General features: G+C 31.5%; 1 protein-coding gene across 5 annotated transcripts in view; it reads left to right on the forward strand.

Annotated features, from left to right (window-relative positions):
- LOC126883484 (sodium bicarbonate cotransporter 3) overlaps positions 1-13,422 on the forward strand; it is a 362,811-nt gene that overhangs the window by 65,873 nt on the left and 283,516 nt on the right. For 4 of the 5 annotated variants that reach the window (XM_050649070.1, XM_050649073.1, XM_050649074.1 and 1 more), the window contains exon 1: positions 7,573-7,759. The exons of the other annotated variant lie outside the window; for it this stretch is intronic. The gene's annotated coding sequence lies outside the window, so the exon portion shown is untranslated. Of the gene's footprint in view, positions 1-7,572; positions 7,760-13,422 lie in introns of those variants that run through there. 5 annotated transcript variants of the gene reach the window in all.

The following is a 13,422-nucleotide window of genomic DNA, read 5'->3' on the forward strand; positions in this document are numbered from 1 at the left end:
ACCTTCTTTACTAGTCTGTTCTCGTTCATTCCAGTTATATGTCCAAACCAATTCAGGTTTCTTTTTTAATTTTTTTTCTCTCTGTTGGTCCCTGTCTTAGCATGTTTCTAATGTTCTCGTTCCTTTCCCTGTCCAACATTTGTTTTCCTTCTTTTGGTAATTCTTTAAAATTTGGTGAATAATTTGTGGTAGCACTTCTCAGTAATTCTTTCAGATTCTGGTTAGTTAATACTGATATGGCCCATATGAAATTAAATGGTCCATACAAGTTCGTTATTTATAATATGGAAATAATTCGACAAGCATCCTTTTTTAATTTAGAGTATGTACTTCGATTTTGGTACAAATTTCCAAAATTCGATAATCGGCATCGACTTATAGTTTTATTTTCGAGCTTGATCTTCTTGCGTCTCTATTAATTTTAATTCACCAGTCATATATTGGTAATACATAAAAAAATTCACCTTATGGACTAGGTATGTATATTTCTAATGAAATCAGAAAAAAATGGAGACGATTTAAAATATTTTAAGCCTTGAAATAAAGTTTGGACTTCGGTCAATATTCCTTCTAGTTTTTTTATTTACTCGTTAAGTTTTTCTAGTTTAATGGAATTTGTTACAAAGTTGCATTTGGTCTTTCATATTTGTTTTCAGTAATTTAAAAGACATTCTGAAACACATATGGAACGATAATAATTTTTTTAAATAATAACACAAAATTGAAAAGGATTTCGGGTACATTCATCGAGAGCCACAAGCAATTCTTCAAAGAGCCGCATGTGGCTCGCGAGCCGCAGTTAGGCCACCCCTGCCATATTATAATAGAAGTATAACTTTTTACGTGCGTACAAAGTTCTGTATTAAAAGAATTATGTGTGTATATTTTGTTATCATTTTGAGGCTGCAACATTGTAACTTGTTATAAAAATATCAAATAATATAAAAAATAATCTTTATTGTGTTTAACCCAAATATTATAAAAATATGTAAAAATAAAGATAGGACAACATACATACGTAACAGCTAAGAGAGCCCATGGAGAAATTCAGTTCTATGAAGCGTACGGCTACTTTATAAGACATTAGTAATTTATGCTTCATTCAAATAAAAAATTTAGCTCTGCTCAGAATTAACCTTTTTGTTTTTTTTTTATATGTATAGTATGGTATAACTAGACCCAAACCCAGACATCCAAAGTGAAAGTTATCCTCCAACACCAAATTATTCTATATGGTCCACATAATGTTCAGAAAAAAGTCACACCATTTTGAGCGTCGGGTTTGGGGGGTAGAGGGGGGAGAAATCGGTAAATTCGTAGTTTTTTACGTTTTTCTTAAATATTTTTAAAACTATACGATTTAGCATAAACAACCTTCTACACAAAAATGTTCTACATTAAATTTGAAATAAAAAAGGCTCTATGCATAATCCTTCTATAATGAACGGTTTCAAAGTTATTGAGGTAGTATAGTATAATTGGTCCAAAAAAGGCCTAACCTAAAAATCCAAAGTAAAAGTTTTCCTCCAACACCAAATTGTTCTATATGGTCCACATATTGTTCAGTAAAAAGTTACACCACATTGAGCGTCCGGTTTGGGGGGGAGATGGGGGAGAAATCGGTAAATTAGTAGTTTTTTTTTTAAGTTTTTCGTCAATATTTCTAAAACTATGCTTTAGCGTAAACAATGTTCCATAGAAAAATGTTCTACATAAAATTTAAAACAAAAAAGGTCTTACACATAATTGTTATAAAATCAACAGTTCCAGAGTGACGGAGGGTGAAAAGTGGAGGTTTTCGATACTTTTTATATTTATTGGGCAATTCCCTACTGATTTTCTTTAACAGGATTGTGTTTTATAAATCAAATTTGCTATTTCAGTGGCCGATGATATGTTAGTGATAAGCCCTTGAAGAAACGCAAGAAACGCAAGCTCACCACGCAAAATTATCATCAATTGCCCAAAAAATATAAAAAGTATCGAAAACCTCCACATTTCACCCTCCGTAACTCTGGAACCGTTGATTTATGACAATTATGTATAGAAACTTTTTTGTTTTAAATTTTATGTAGAACATTTTTGTGTAGAACATTGTTTACGCTAAAGTATAGTTTTAGAAATATTGACGAAAAACGTAAAAAACTACTAATTTACCGACTTCTCCCCATCTCCCCCCCAAACCGGACGCTCATAATGGTGTAACTTTTTACTAAATCATATGTGGATCATATAGAATAATTTGGTGTAGGAGGAAAATTTTTTTTTTAATGTCTGGGTTAGGCTTTTCTTTGGCCCAATTATACTATACTACCTGTTTTAGACACAGTTTTAGAAATATTGACGAAAAACGTAAAAAACTACGAATTTACCGATTTCTCCCCCTCTCCCCCCAAACCCGACGCTCAAAATGGTGTGACTTTTTTCTGAACATTATGTGGACCATATAGAACAATTTGGTGTAGGAGGATAAGTTTCACTTTTAATGTCTGGGTTGTGCCATCTTTTGGATCAATTCTATCATACTAATAGTTTAGAGACATCAAAAATCATTATATTTAGTCAAAGTAATGAAGCTGAAAATAGGACGAAACCTCGCGGTTTTTACAGAATGGATCGATTTGCTTGAAAATTTGAGAATAAGTAGTGGATAGTTTAAGGATCAAAATCTATATCATGCCGAAACGCGCTTTTACCATGGGGGTGGTTGTCACCCCATCTCGTGGGTGGAAATTTTTTATTATATTTTAATCGGAGAAGTTGGTAAAACCGTTCGTTCTAAGCAAAAAACGTTCTATACATTTTTTTGCTAAAATTGATGGTTTTCGATGTGTGTTCGCTATCGAATGTGTTAGATTTATATTGAAAAATCAATATTTTTAATAAGTTTTCTGCTAATAACTCCAAAAGTTTTCGTTTTATCAAAACAACTTCACTTAATAAAAATGTACCTTTTGAAAAAATAAACAAAACCGTTTTTTTAATTTTCTTTAAGACCAATAGTAATCGAGCTAGACTTTATTATATGTTGGCTCGTCTTCGTCAAATGCTAAAAATATTGCAGTTTCAAAGTCAAAAGACGGGAAAATTATGCATTTTTCGAGGACAACTTGTTGAATTTAATTTAAAGTACTTAAAAATATCTATCTTCAAAAATAAAGAAAAGTCTCTAACTAAAAAATTAAGTAACTTATAATGAAAATAATGTCAGTCCCCATTTTATTCAGCGAAAAAGTGATCGCAAGCAACCCCTTAATCACCACCCTAATTAAAATTAGTTATTAACCAACCTTCTTTGGTCTTTTTTATTTATGTATTATTAATAGGTTGTAGAAGTTTGACCGGCTTAGAATAATTAGTTTTAAAAAAAAATTGAGTTAAAAGCGAATATCGAATTTTTTTAATTTGGAAAAAATGGCATTTTCTTCAGAATAGCAAGATTAGCATCAGAGATACTAAAAAATGTTTCAATATGAAATTGTAGCTTATTTAATTTCCAAGAACCTGGTTTGCAAAAATTTTTTCTGTGGCAAGAATTGAGTGAGCTCTTGACAATTAAATCTTGCAAAAACCACCTTTACCAACCCTTTCAAAGTCACCCCTTTCTGCGACTGAGGATTTTTAAAAATATTAATATTAATAGACTTATAGATCTTGTAAAAACCTTCAAAATTATTCTTTAGTAAACTTTATAAGATAAACAATAAAAAAGTTACGGTAAAAAAATCAATATATTTTTTTGAAAAAAAAAGGAGAAATACAATTGGAAGCATAATAATGTAAGTTAGCGGTGTTTTTAGTCATTGGCCTTATTTATTCTTATTTATATGTATTATTAATAGATTTTAGAAGTTTGATTGGCTTAGAATGATTAGTTTTTAAAAAACTGGAGTTAAAACGAATAACGAATTTTTGTAGTTTGGTAAAAAATGCTATTTTCTTCAGAATAAAAAGATTAGAATCAGAGATATGAAAAAATTTTTCAATATAAAATTATAGGTTATTTAATTTCTAAGAACTTGGTTTGAAAAAAATTTTTCTAAGGGAAAAATTGAGTGAATCGTAAATGAGTATATCGAAAGACATTGATTTTTTCTATACAAAACTAACACTTTCGATAGCGAATAAACCGAAAACTATTAATTTTATCAAAAAAATGTACAGAAAATTTTTTGCTTGGAATAAATCTTTTTATCAACTTTTGCAGTCAAAATATAATAAAAAATTTCCATCCCACCCCCATGGTAAAAGCGCCTTTTGGTATCATATAGATTTTGATCCTTGGACTACTCCACTACTTATTCTCAAATTTTCAAGCAAATCGATACATTCTGAAAAAAGTGAATTCTGAATTATTGCCAGGTGAAAAGCTTCGGTTCCTGGCCTAGTTCAAGACTTCATGGCCATATCTTAAAAAAATAATTAAACAACTTGCAGATGGCAAGGTAAAGTAAATATAATTATGATTAATCTTAATTTCTTCTTCTTCTTCTTTTAGTTTCTTGCCTCCACCTCTTAGCCGTGGCGTAGCGTGAGTGTCGGCTGCCCGGGGCGGAAGACAATGTTGCCGCCCTCTTGTTTAGTTATTTTTATTTAATGTATACTATACATTACATACATTAATTTATAGAGAACTTTTCGGCGAGAACAGTCATCATTATTTTGCATTAGGTATACACGTTAGTTAATTATAGGTCTGGATCCCGCGTATGAAAAAAAAGTTGATTAATAGCAAGCTGAAAATTTGTTAATAGCTTAAGGGTGTCTAGTCGGATAAGCTTTGATATATAAGAACACTGGAATAGGGGCAGTTTTAATTGTGGAACAGGTTAAAAATTTGGTACGGTCAGACCACGAAAACGGCACATTTATTTTGTCCGACAGAACAGACTTAAACTCTCCGAACAGAGATTAAACTCTCATGCAAAAATCAGACTGCTATTTATCACCTGACATAATTCCTGTCATTTGACATATTCTACATGTTCCACTCATTAAAACGCCCATTTGGTGATAAATAGCAGTCTGATTTTTGCTTTAGAGCTTAATCTCTGTTCGGACAGTTTAAGTCTGTTCTGTCGGACAAAATACATGTGCCGTTTTCGTGGTCTGACCGTTCAAAATTTTTAACCTGTTCCACAATTAAAACTTCCCCTGTTCCAGTGTTCCCATATATCAAAGTTTGTCCGACTAGACACCCTTAAGCTATTAACAAATTTTCAGCTTGCTATTAATCAACTTTTTTTTCATACGCGGGATTCAGAGACCTATTAGTAATCGGTCCGAATTTGTAGTTGCGATAAAAATATAAAATGGTTCAAATATTTACAAAATATTTTTATTATTTATTGTTAAATTTTGCCGCTCCCTAAAAAGTGCCGACCGAAGTGGGGCGCCCCTGTCGCCCCCACTACGCTACGCCACTGCCTCCTAGGTACTAATATTTATTTTAAGGTGAAACAGTAGCGATCAACAGGTAGCCAAAACGCGTTCCAAGATTGCGGCTGTAATTTTGAATATTTTTTCGAGATATTTGGCACATGTATTCGTAATATAATAAAGAATGGCGCTACAGAGCCCAATTTGAAAAATATATTAATATGTGGAAATTACTCTGTAATTAAATACAATATTAAAAAAACGAGCCATTAAGAAGAACAAAAATTACACTTTCTTCAAATAAACTTTTTTATCCGATGCCTAGATTTTGTGTCATTTTGGAACTACTAATGAAATAAAAAATTTTATCAAGAAAAACAAGTACAGTGGTAAATAGACTGTATATTATAATGGTAATATTATTAAATTGTTTTCGGTTAAAATTTAATACAAGTTTCGTAAAAATTTTCCGAGCACGCGGATTTGAAGCGAGCCGGGCGATTTGCAAAATTCGGCCGCGTTTGCAAAAGCACCGATTTTAAAAATAATTTTTAATAATTACATGTAAATATATTTTATAATAATTTTTATTTTAAGATAATATAAGTCTTTTTTTAGTCAATGACTGTAAAATAATTTCTTAATTGTTTTAAATAAAGGCACTACGATTTAAGAAAAAAGAAACAATTATCTCGGCTTCAGTTAGTTGTAGAAAATTTTTATTTTTTTATAAATCTTCGTTTCGTCATCAGTAACAATAATATGTAAGTTAGAAACTCATAGGATGTACAGGGCCGCTTCGTCGTAAAAATTTTTAATTTTTTTGTCAATATTCGTTTCATCTTCAGCAACAATAACCGGTAAGATAAAAACTTATAGGATGTACAGGGCCGCTTCAGCTCTAAATGTTTATAACGAAATTTGCCCCCTTATTTTCAAACCCAAAAATTAGAGGTTTAACAATGTTTTACGCATTTATTTACATCAAAATATGAAAATATAACTCTTTATAAGTAGAGTGGATGTTTCACCAACTCTCTACGATTTTTTTTCAAAAAGTTATAGCTTTCGACATTTGACCTCTTGGGATAAACAATTTATAATATCTAAGCAACAAATTCGTTAATCCGGCCTTACAATATTTTTTTATGTTTGGAATTGAAAGATCTCCATTTTAAAGCTTTAAAAAATAAAAAAAATTATTCGTACAATAAATAACGCAATTGTAAAAAACGGCCACTTTGGACCTTTCGCGGGCTGTTTTGCAATAACCAATAAACGAAATTAAACTTACCATAGCTCAAATTGTAGGTTGAATAATTTACTACAACTTTCTATTAAAAAGTTTTTCTCTAGAATCAATATCCTAAGCTGCAAACTTAAAAATCTTTAAAAATTGCAAATTTAACAAATGAAAATCGCAATAACAAAAAAAGCTCACAATATTTTTGTCACATTTTAGTAGAAGTTATTCCTGGCATCATCCTTTACAACACCTGATATGTTTCAAAAATTCCTGAATTATTTCACGTTTTTTCACCCACAGCCTGGGGTATATGGGTTTGTATGAGTTCTCAGCCCTCGAAAATGAGAATTTTCGCATTTTCAGATTTTTAATTGATTATAAGTCGAAAACTGTTAACTTCTGAGGAAAATGTTTAGGTACCTCTTTTGTTTAGAATTAGGTACTTAGAAGACGTAAAAAACGTTTTACAGAGCAAAATGGTGACTTGAAATTTGTCTAAAAAATTGTTTGAACAATTTCTACCAAAATATGTCGCTCGGCGTCTGATTTGTTTACAGGGAATCTATTTGAACAAGAATCCGCAGAGAAACAGATTCAGAATTTTTTTCAGACGGGAGAGGTTTCACCACATGGACTATGTTGATTATGGTCTCAAGCCATGGGTAAAAAGAAAAAATAACAAATTTAGACTTTATTAATAGAAGCAATAGAAGCAAATGATATGTTTAAAATGATAAAACCGGTCTTACACTTTCAGTAAAATTAAATCCTAATTAAATACAACTTGATACATCCATTGTCAGTTGCAATTCAGAAAAACATGCTTCATTAACATTCATCATAACCATCAGAGGTTTTACCGCAACTGTTAAACAAATTATTTGGTTTATAAAAGCTAGTACCTCGTTATCTAAAAATTCTGTTTCCACTTCTATTATCGTCAGTTCGCTTTTCTCTGCTCACGCGATCGGATGCATTTTCAGAAATACCAAAATATCATTTGCAGTTGCAGCAGTGCCAGTGGTGGACCTTGATGTGATAACGCGTTGTATGTTTTGGTACTGTTTGTTTGTTGCTGCTCTCGGTCGCTCACCCTAACTGATAACCAGGAAAATATTGTTGTATAATTTGGAGGTAAAAGGGCATTGTAAATTTTCTTTAGATTTATTAATACCATGTTTTGAAAACGACTGTTCTCATTTCGGCAAGTAATTGATAGTTTGTGTTTATAGTCCAGAGAAATAAGATTTTTCCCATGACACAACCCCTCCAGGCCGAAACCAAATTTTTTGAGTAGTATGGACATCTATATTAATAACCTATATGTTTCCTGCAGCTGATTTTGATGATATATATATATATAGTTATAAACAAATGAAAGTCAAAAAAACGGTAAATTTTTGCTTTTTTCGTCTATTACTAAAATGTGAAGCATTCCAAACAAATTTGAGAATAAGAAACTTATAAATCATATAAAAATCTTCAATATGGCGTTCGCTGAATATGTCTATCCTTATTTGTTGCTTAGAAAATTGCAAAATAAATCATATATTTTGAGATTTTATAAATGTTCATAACTTATGTAACAATTAAGTTATTACACGAAATTATTCTTATTACACGAAATGCTGAGAATTCATGTGCTTAAATTATGTTTTAAATTTCAAAGCGATTGGTTAAATAGTTTAAAAGTTATTTAATTTGTTTATCCCAAATTTATTTTTTTGCAACACTGTAAGTCAGAAAATTATGAGGTTACAGTAATACTTCGGACAGTTTATCAAAGAAGATCATTTATACCAGCGGTTCTCAAACTTTTTGAGTCATGTACCACCTACAGTTTTTTTTTTATTATTTTTGGTACCACATATACAGGGTGTAACAAAAATACAGGTCATAAATTAAATCACATATTCTGGAACCAAAAAAAGTTCGATTGAACCTAACTTACCCTAGTACAAATATGCACACAAAAAAAGTTACAGCCCTCTTAAGTTACAAAATGAAAATCGATTTTTTCCGATATATCGAAAACTATTGAAGATTTTTTAATGAAAATGAATATGCGGCATTACTATGGCAGGAAATTATAGTGAAATTTGTGCACCCATAAAAATTTTATGGGGGTTTTGTTCCTTTAAGCCCCCCCCCCAAACTTTTATGTACGTTCCAATTCAATTATTATTGTAGTACCGTTAGTTAAACACAATGTTTTTGAAACTTTTTTGCCTCTTAGTATTTTTTCGATAAACCAGTTTTAATCAAGATGCGACTTCTTTTTTAATATGTTTACAAAACAATTTTATGGAGGTTTTGTGCCTTTAAACCCCCAAATGTTTGTGTACGTTCCAATTAAACTATTATTGCGGTACCATTAGTTGAACACCGTGTTTTTAAAATTTTTTTGCCTCTTAGTATTTTTCCGATAATGCACCTTTTATCGAGATGTGGCTTTTTTTGTAACATGGTTAAAAATATACCTCAATCTCTAATTTACAAATAAATTTTCATATTATTATCGGCTCTCTATATAATAATCATACTTAACAGTATACAAATAATAATATGTGGTGGATTTGACAAATATTCAAAATATCTCGATAAAAACTAGCTTTTCGAAAAATTACTAAGAGACAAAAAAGTTTTAAAAATATTGTGTTTAACTAATGGTGCCACAATGATACTTTAATTGGAACGTACACAAAAGTTTGGGGGGGGGGGGGCTTTAAAGGAACAAAACCCCCATAAAATTTCACTATATATTTTTTTAAGATTTTCATATGTCTGTTTTCAATAAGAAAACTCAAATAGTTTTCGATATATTGGAAAAAATCGATTTTTATTTTGTAACTTCAAAGGGCTGTAACTTTTCTTTGTGCCCATTTGTACTAAGGTAAGTTAGGTTTAATCGAACTATTTTTGGTCCCAGAATATGTGATTTAATTTATGACCTGTATTTTTGTTACACCCTGTATTTTTATAATGTATTATGAAGACTTACTAAGTACTACTATTTTAATTTTTTTTTGTGTGTTTTGTGTACCACCGCAAGTAATGAAATGTACCACCAGTGGTACATGTACCACAGATTGAGAATCGCTGATTTATACTATTAAGTTAATTAAAAAAAATGGCAAAGAGTAATTTTAAACAGTGTAAAATTATTTTGCAAAAACATGTCGATTTTTTGCTTAATTATAAACAATTAGAATAACTTTTTAACCGTCGAAAAATTATTTTTTCATATTTAGAACGACTGAATTTTTATACACATTTAGAAAGAAAAACAATTGTCTTAGGACAATTACGGACGAAGTTAGCCCCCCCTTTTTTAATTCACATGTTCTTGCAAACTAATTTTGCAATATTTAGAATTATTTTTTGTCATTTCTTTTAAATTAAATTAATAGAGTAAATCTTCTTCTTTCATAAACTATCCAAAGCATTACTGTAACTTCATCATTTTCTGACTTATAGTGTGGAAAAAAATTAATTTGGAAAAATCAAATTAAATAACTTTTAAAGTATTTGACCAATTGCTTTGAAATTTAGGGTATGATTTAAGCACCAGAAGTCTCAGCATTCCGTGGAATAAGAAGGTTCTAAGTTAATTTTTACAGAAGTTATGAATATTTATAAAAACCCAAAGTTTATTTTTTATTTTGCAATTTTCTAAGCAACCAATAAGGATAGACATATTCAGCGAACGCCATATTGAAGTTTCTTTATACGATTTATGAGTTTCTTATACTCAAATTTGTTTAAAGTGCTTAACTTTTTGGTAATATACGAAAAAAGCGAAAATTTAGCGTTTTTTGATCTTTATTTGTTTATAACTATGTATATCATCAAAATCGGCTGCAGGAAACATATAGATTATTATGGTAGATGTCCATACAACCCCAAAATTTTAGTTTCCGCCAGGAGGGGGATGTGTCACCAACAGTATATTTTTTTCCCTATTTCTCTGAACTATTATTAGCGCCCATTGGGATTATAAAATTTTTTCTATATTTTTGGATGCATACATAAAGTCGTTTTGCGGTTTACACCAAAAAAACTTCAAAACTTTTAGAAACTTTTTTTTGTCCATTTCTACCGCACCAAACCTTTTCTATTCGATTCTAAAAATATTGTTTAAAGTTCAAATGCACTTTTCAAAATTTTTTCAATTGGGCCGAAAATTGTTATTAAGAAATGACTTAAAACAAAAGCAATTTCCCGCATCGCTTCGAATAACATTTTTTTAGAAGGAATAAATACTTTTGTCTATTGGTAACTTTTCAATGAATTTTTCATTTTCGTGTTACCAACATATTTCCAAGTTGAAAAAATGTGTTATACTGAATTCGCTCTTTCGAGATTCACTTTGACACTGACGTTAGTAATTTCTTTTTCGAAAGTTCAGTTGTCAGAAGTGACTGGAAATTACTGCACAACCAACGCACCTGCTCATAGCCAATATTATTAATAGTAAACAGACATAAAAATAACATAAACCTTACGCCAATCAATAATTATTTATTTACACCATTATAATGTATTGATAACAAATGAGAAAATTATTTATTGACAAAATAAAAATATTTGGTAGAAATAAACTCCACAAAATTTTATGAGATTAGTAGACACTCCCACTATTTCTAATAATTCTTCTTTTTTTAATGAAAGATAAGTTGATTTTAGCAGTTAATAGTGTGAGGTAGGAATTTTTGTGTTGTATGTTTCCTATTCCGAATGCGTCAAAGTGAATCTCGGTAGAGCGAATTCAGTATAACTAGGTATTCTTGGGATTTTTTTCTAAAAAACTACTAAATGGATTACACATAATTCTACTCCGTTGTCCGACTCGAAAACGCAACTGTATTCTGTCCTGAGTTAGTTCTTCATTTAAATTTAGAGTGCTAATCGCTATTCCAACTCCCAGATTCCAGCTTTGTGGTGGTCTTGCTCGTTAGTTTTTCTCTGGGAGTTGCCACATTATAGTTTTTTAAGCAATCTCTCATCACCCATTCAGCTCACATGCACATACCATATGAGCTGTTTTCTCTCAATATCCTCAACTATAGTGCCCTCTATACTTATTTGTTGTTTTATTACTTCATTCCTTATTCTTTCGGCTCTTGATATTCTCATCGATCTTCTGATGGCATCCATTTCCGTGGCTTCGACCTTTCTCTTATATTTCCCTGTTATTCTCAATGTCTCGGCTCCGTACAGTATGCTAGTTTTAACCATTGTCCCATATAATTTTGTTCCATTTTCTTTTCTTTGATATTTCTTTACTCCATAGAACTCCGTTTAGGCATGCTATAGCTCTTCGTGCTTGTATGATTCGATGTTCTATTTCTCGTTCGTTTTTTCAACTACGAAGACGCACGGGTATTTATATTCATCACATGGATTATTTTTTGATTGTCGTCGATATCGAGTTGTTCAACTTCAGCGCTAATTGAGAGGTATTTTTTCTTTTCTAAATTGATAGGTATTTAATCCTCATTTCTAGCATTGTTCAATTAGTTAGTTTCCTAACCATATATTCCATGTAGTCTTTGTCATTTTTCTTTTTAGTCGAAGCACTGAACCTCCGAAAAAAAAAGGACAAGACGGATCTTAATAATTCTTTTTGGATTCGATTCGTGAATGCGTCAGGAAACTTTGTGAACCGGAGCCATGATATAATATTGAAAAACTGCATACAAAAAATGCATTCTTAAAGTGCATCTCAAACAGAAAATAAAAAAATTCAGAATTCGTCAATTATCGGCGGAAATGAGTTCAATTTTGTTACTCGGGGGTTTTTGGTCGCTGAAAACGAATATGACGTCAAAAGTGATCTCCGGAGTATCTGGTGCCTAGGGTACCTACTGTGTACCTCGTCTTGTGGAGTTTTCGGCAAATTCATTAAAAATTATTAAAAAATCATTACTCGGGGGTTTTTGGGGCCGCTAACGACGAATATGACATCGGAAGTAATTTCCGGAGTACCTGGTGCACACGGTACCTACTGTTTACCTCGTCTTGTGGAGTTTTCGGCAAAAAATTTATGAAAAAATTAGTCAAAAATAATTACTTGGGTGTTTTTGGGGTCGCTAACGACGAATATGACATCGGAAGCGATCTCCAGAATACCTGGTGCCCAGGGTACCTACTTCTTATGGAGTTTTCGGGAAATTCATTAAAAAATTATCCAAAAATCATTACTCGGGGTTTTTTGGGTCGCTGACGACGAATATGACATCGGAAGTACTCTACGGAGTACTTGGTACCGAGGGTACCTACTTCTTATGGAGTTTTATGGAGTTTTTGGCAAATTCATTAAAACATTAGTTAAAATTCATTACTTAGGGGTTTTTGGGGTCTCTGATGACGAATGTGACATCGGAAGTGATCTCCGGTGTACCTGGTGCCCAGGGTACCTACTGTTTATCTCGTAACTAATGATGTTTGACTAGTTTTTTAATGAATTTGCAGAAAACTCCAGAAAACGAGGTAAACAGTGTACTCCGTAGATCACTTTCGATGTCATATTCGTCGTCAGTGACCCAAAAATTCCCCGAATAATGATTTTTGGCTAATTTTTTAATAAATTTGCCGAAAACTCCATAAGAAGTAGGTAGCCTGGGCACCAGGTATTCCGGAGATCGCTTCCGATGTCATATTCGTCGTTAGCGACCCCAAAAATCCCCGAGTACCTAATTATTTTTGACTAATTTTTTAATAAATTTTTTGCCGAAAACTCCACAAGAGAGCTAAACAGTAGGTATTCTGGACACCAAGTACTCCGAAAATCACTT

Source organism: Diabrotica virgifera, chromosome 4, assembly GCF_917563875.1.
Source record: "Diabrotica virgifera virgifera chromosome 4, PGI_DIABVI_V3a".
Lineage (NCBI taxonomy): Eukaryota > Metazoa > Arthropoda > Insecta > Coleoptera > Chrysomelidae > Diabrotica > Diabrotica virgifera.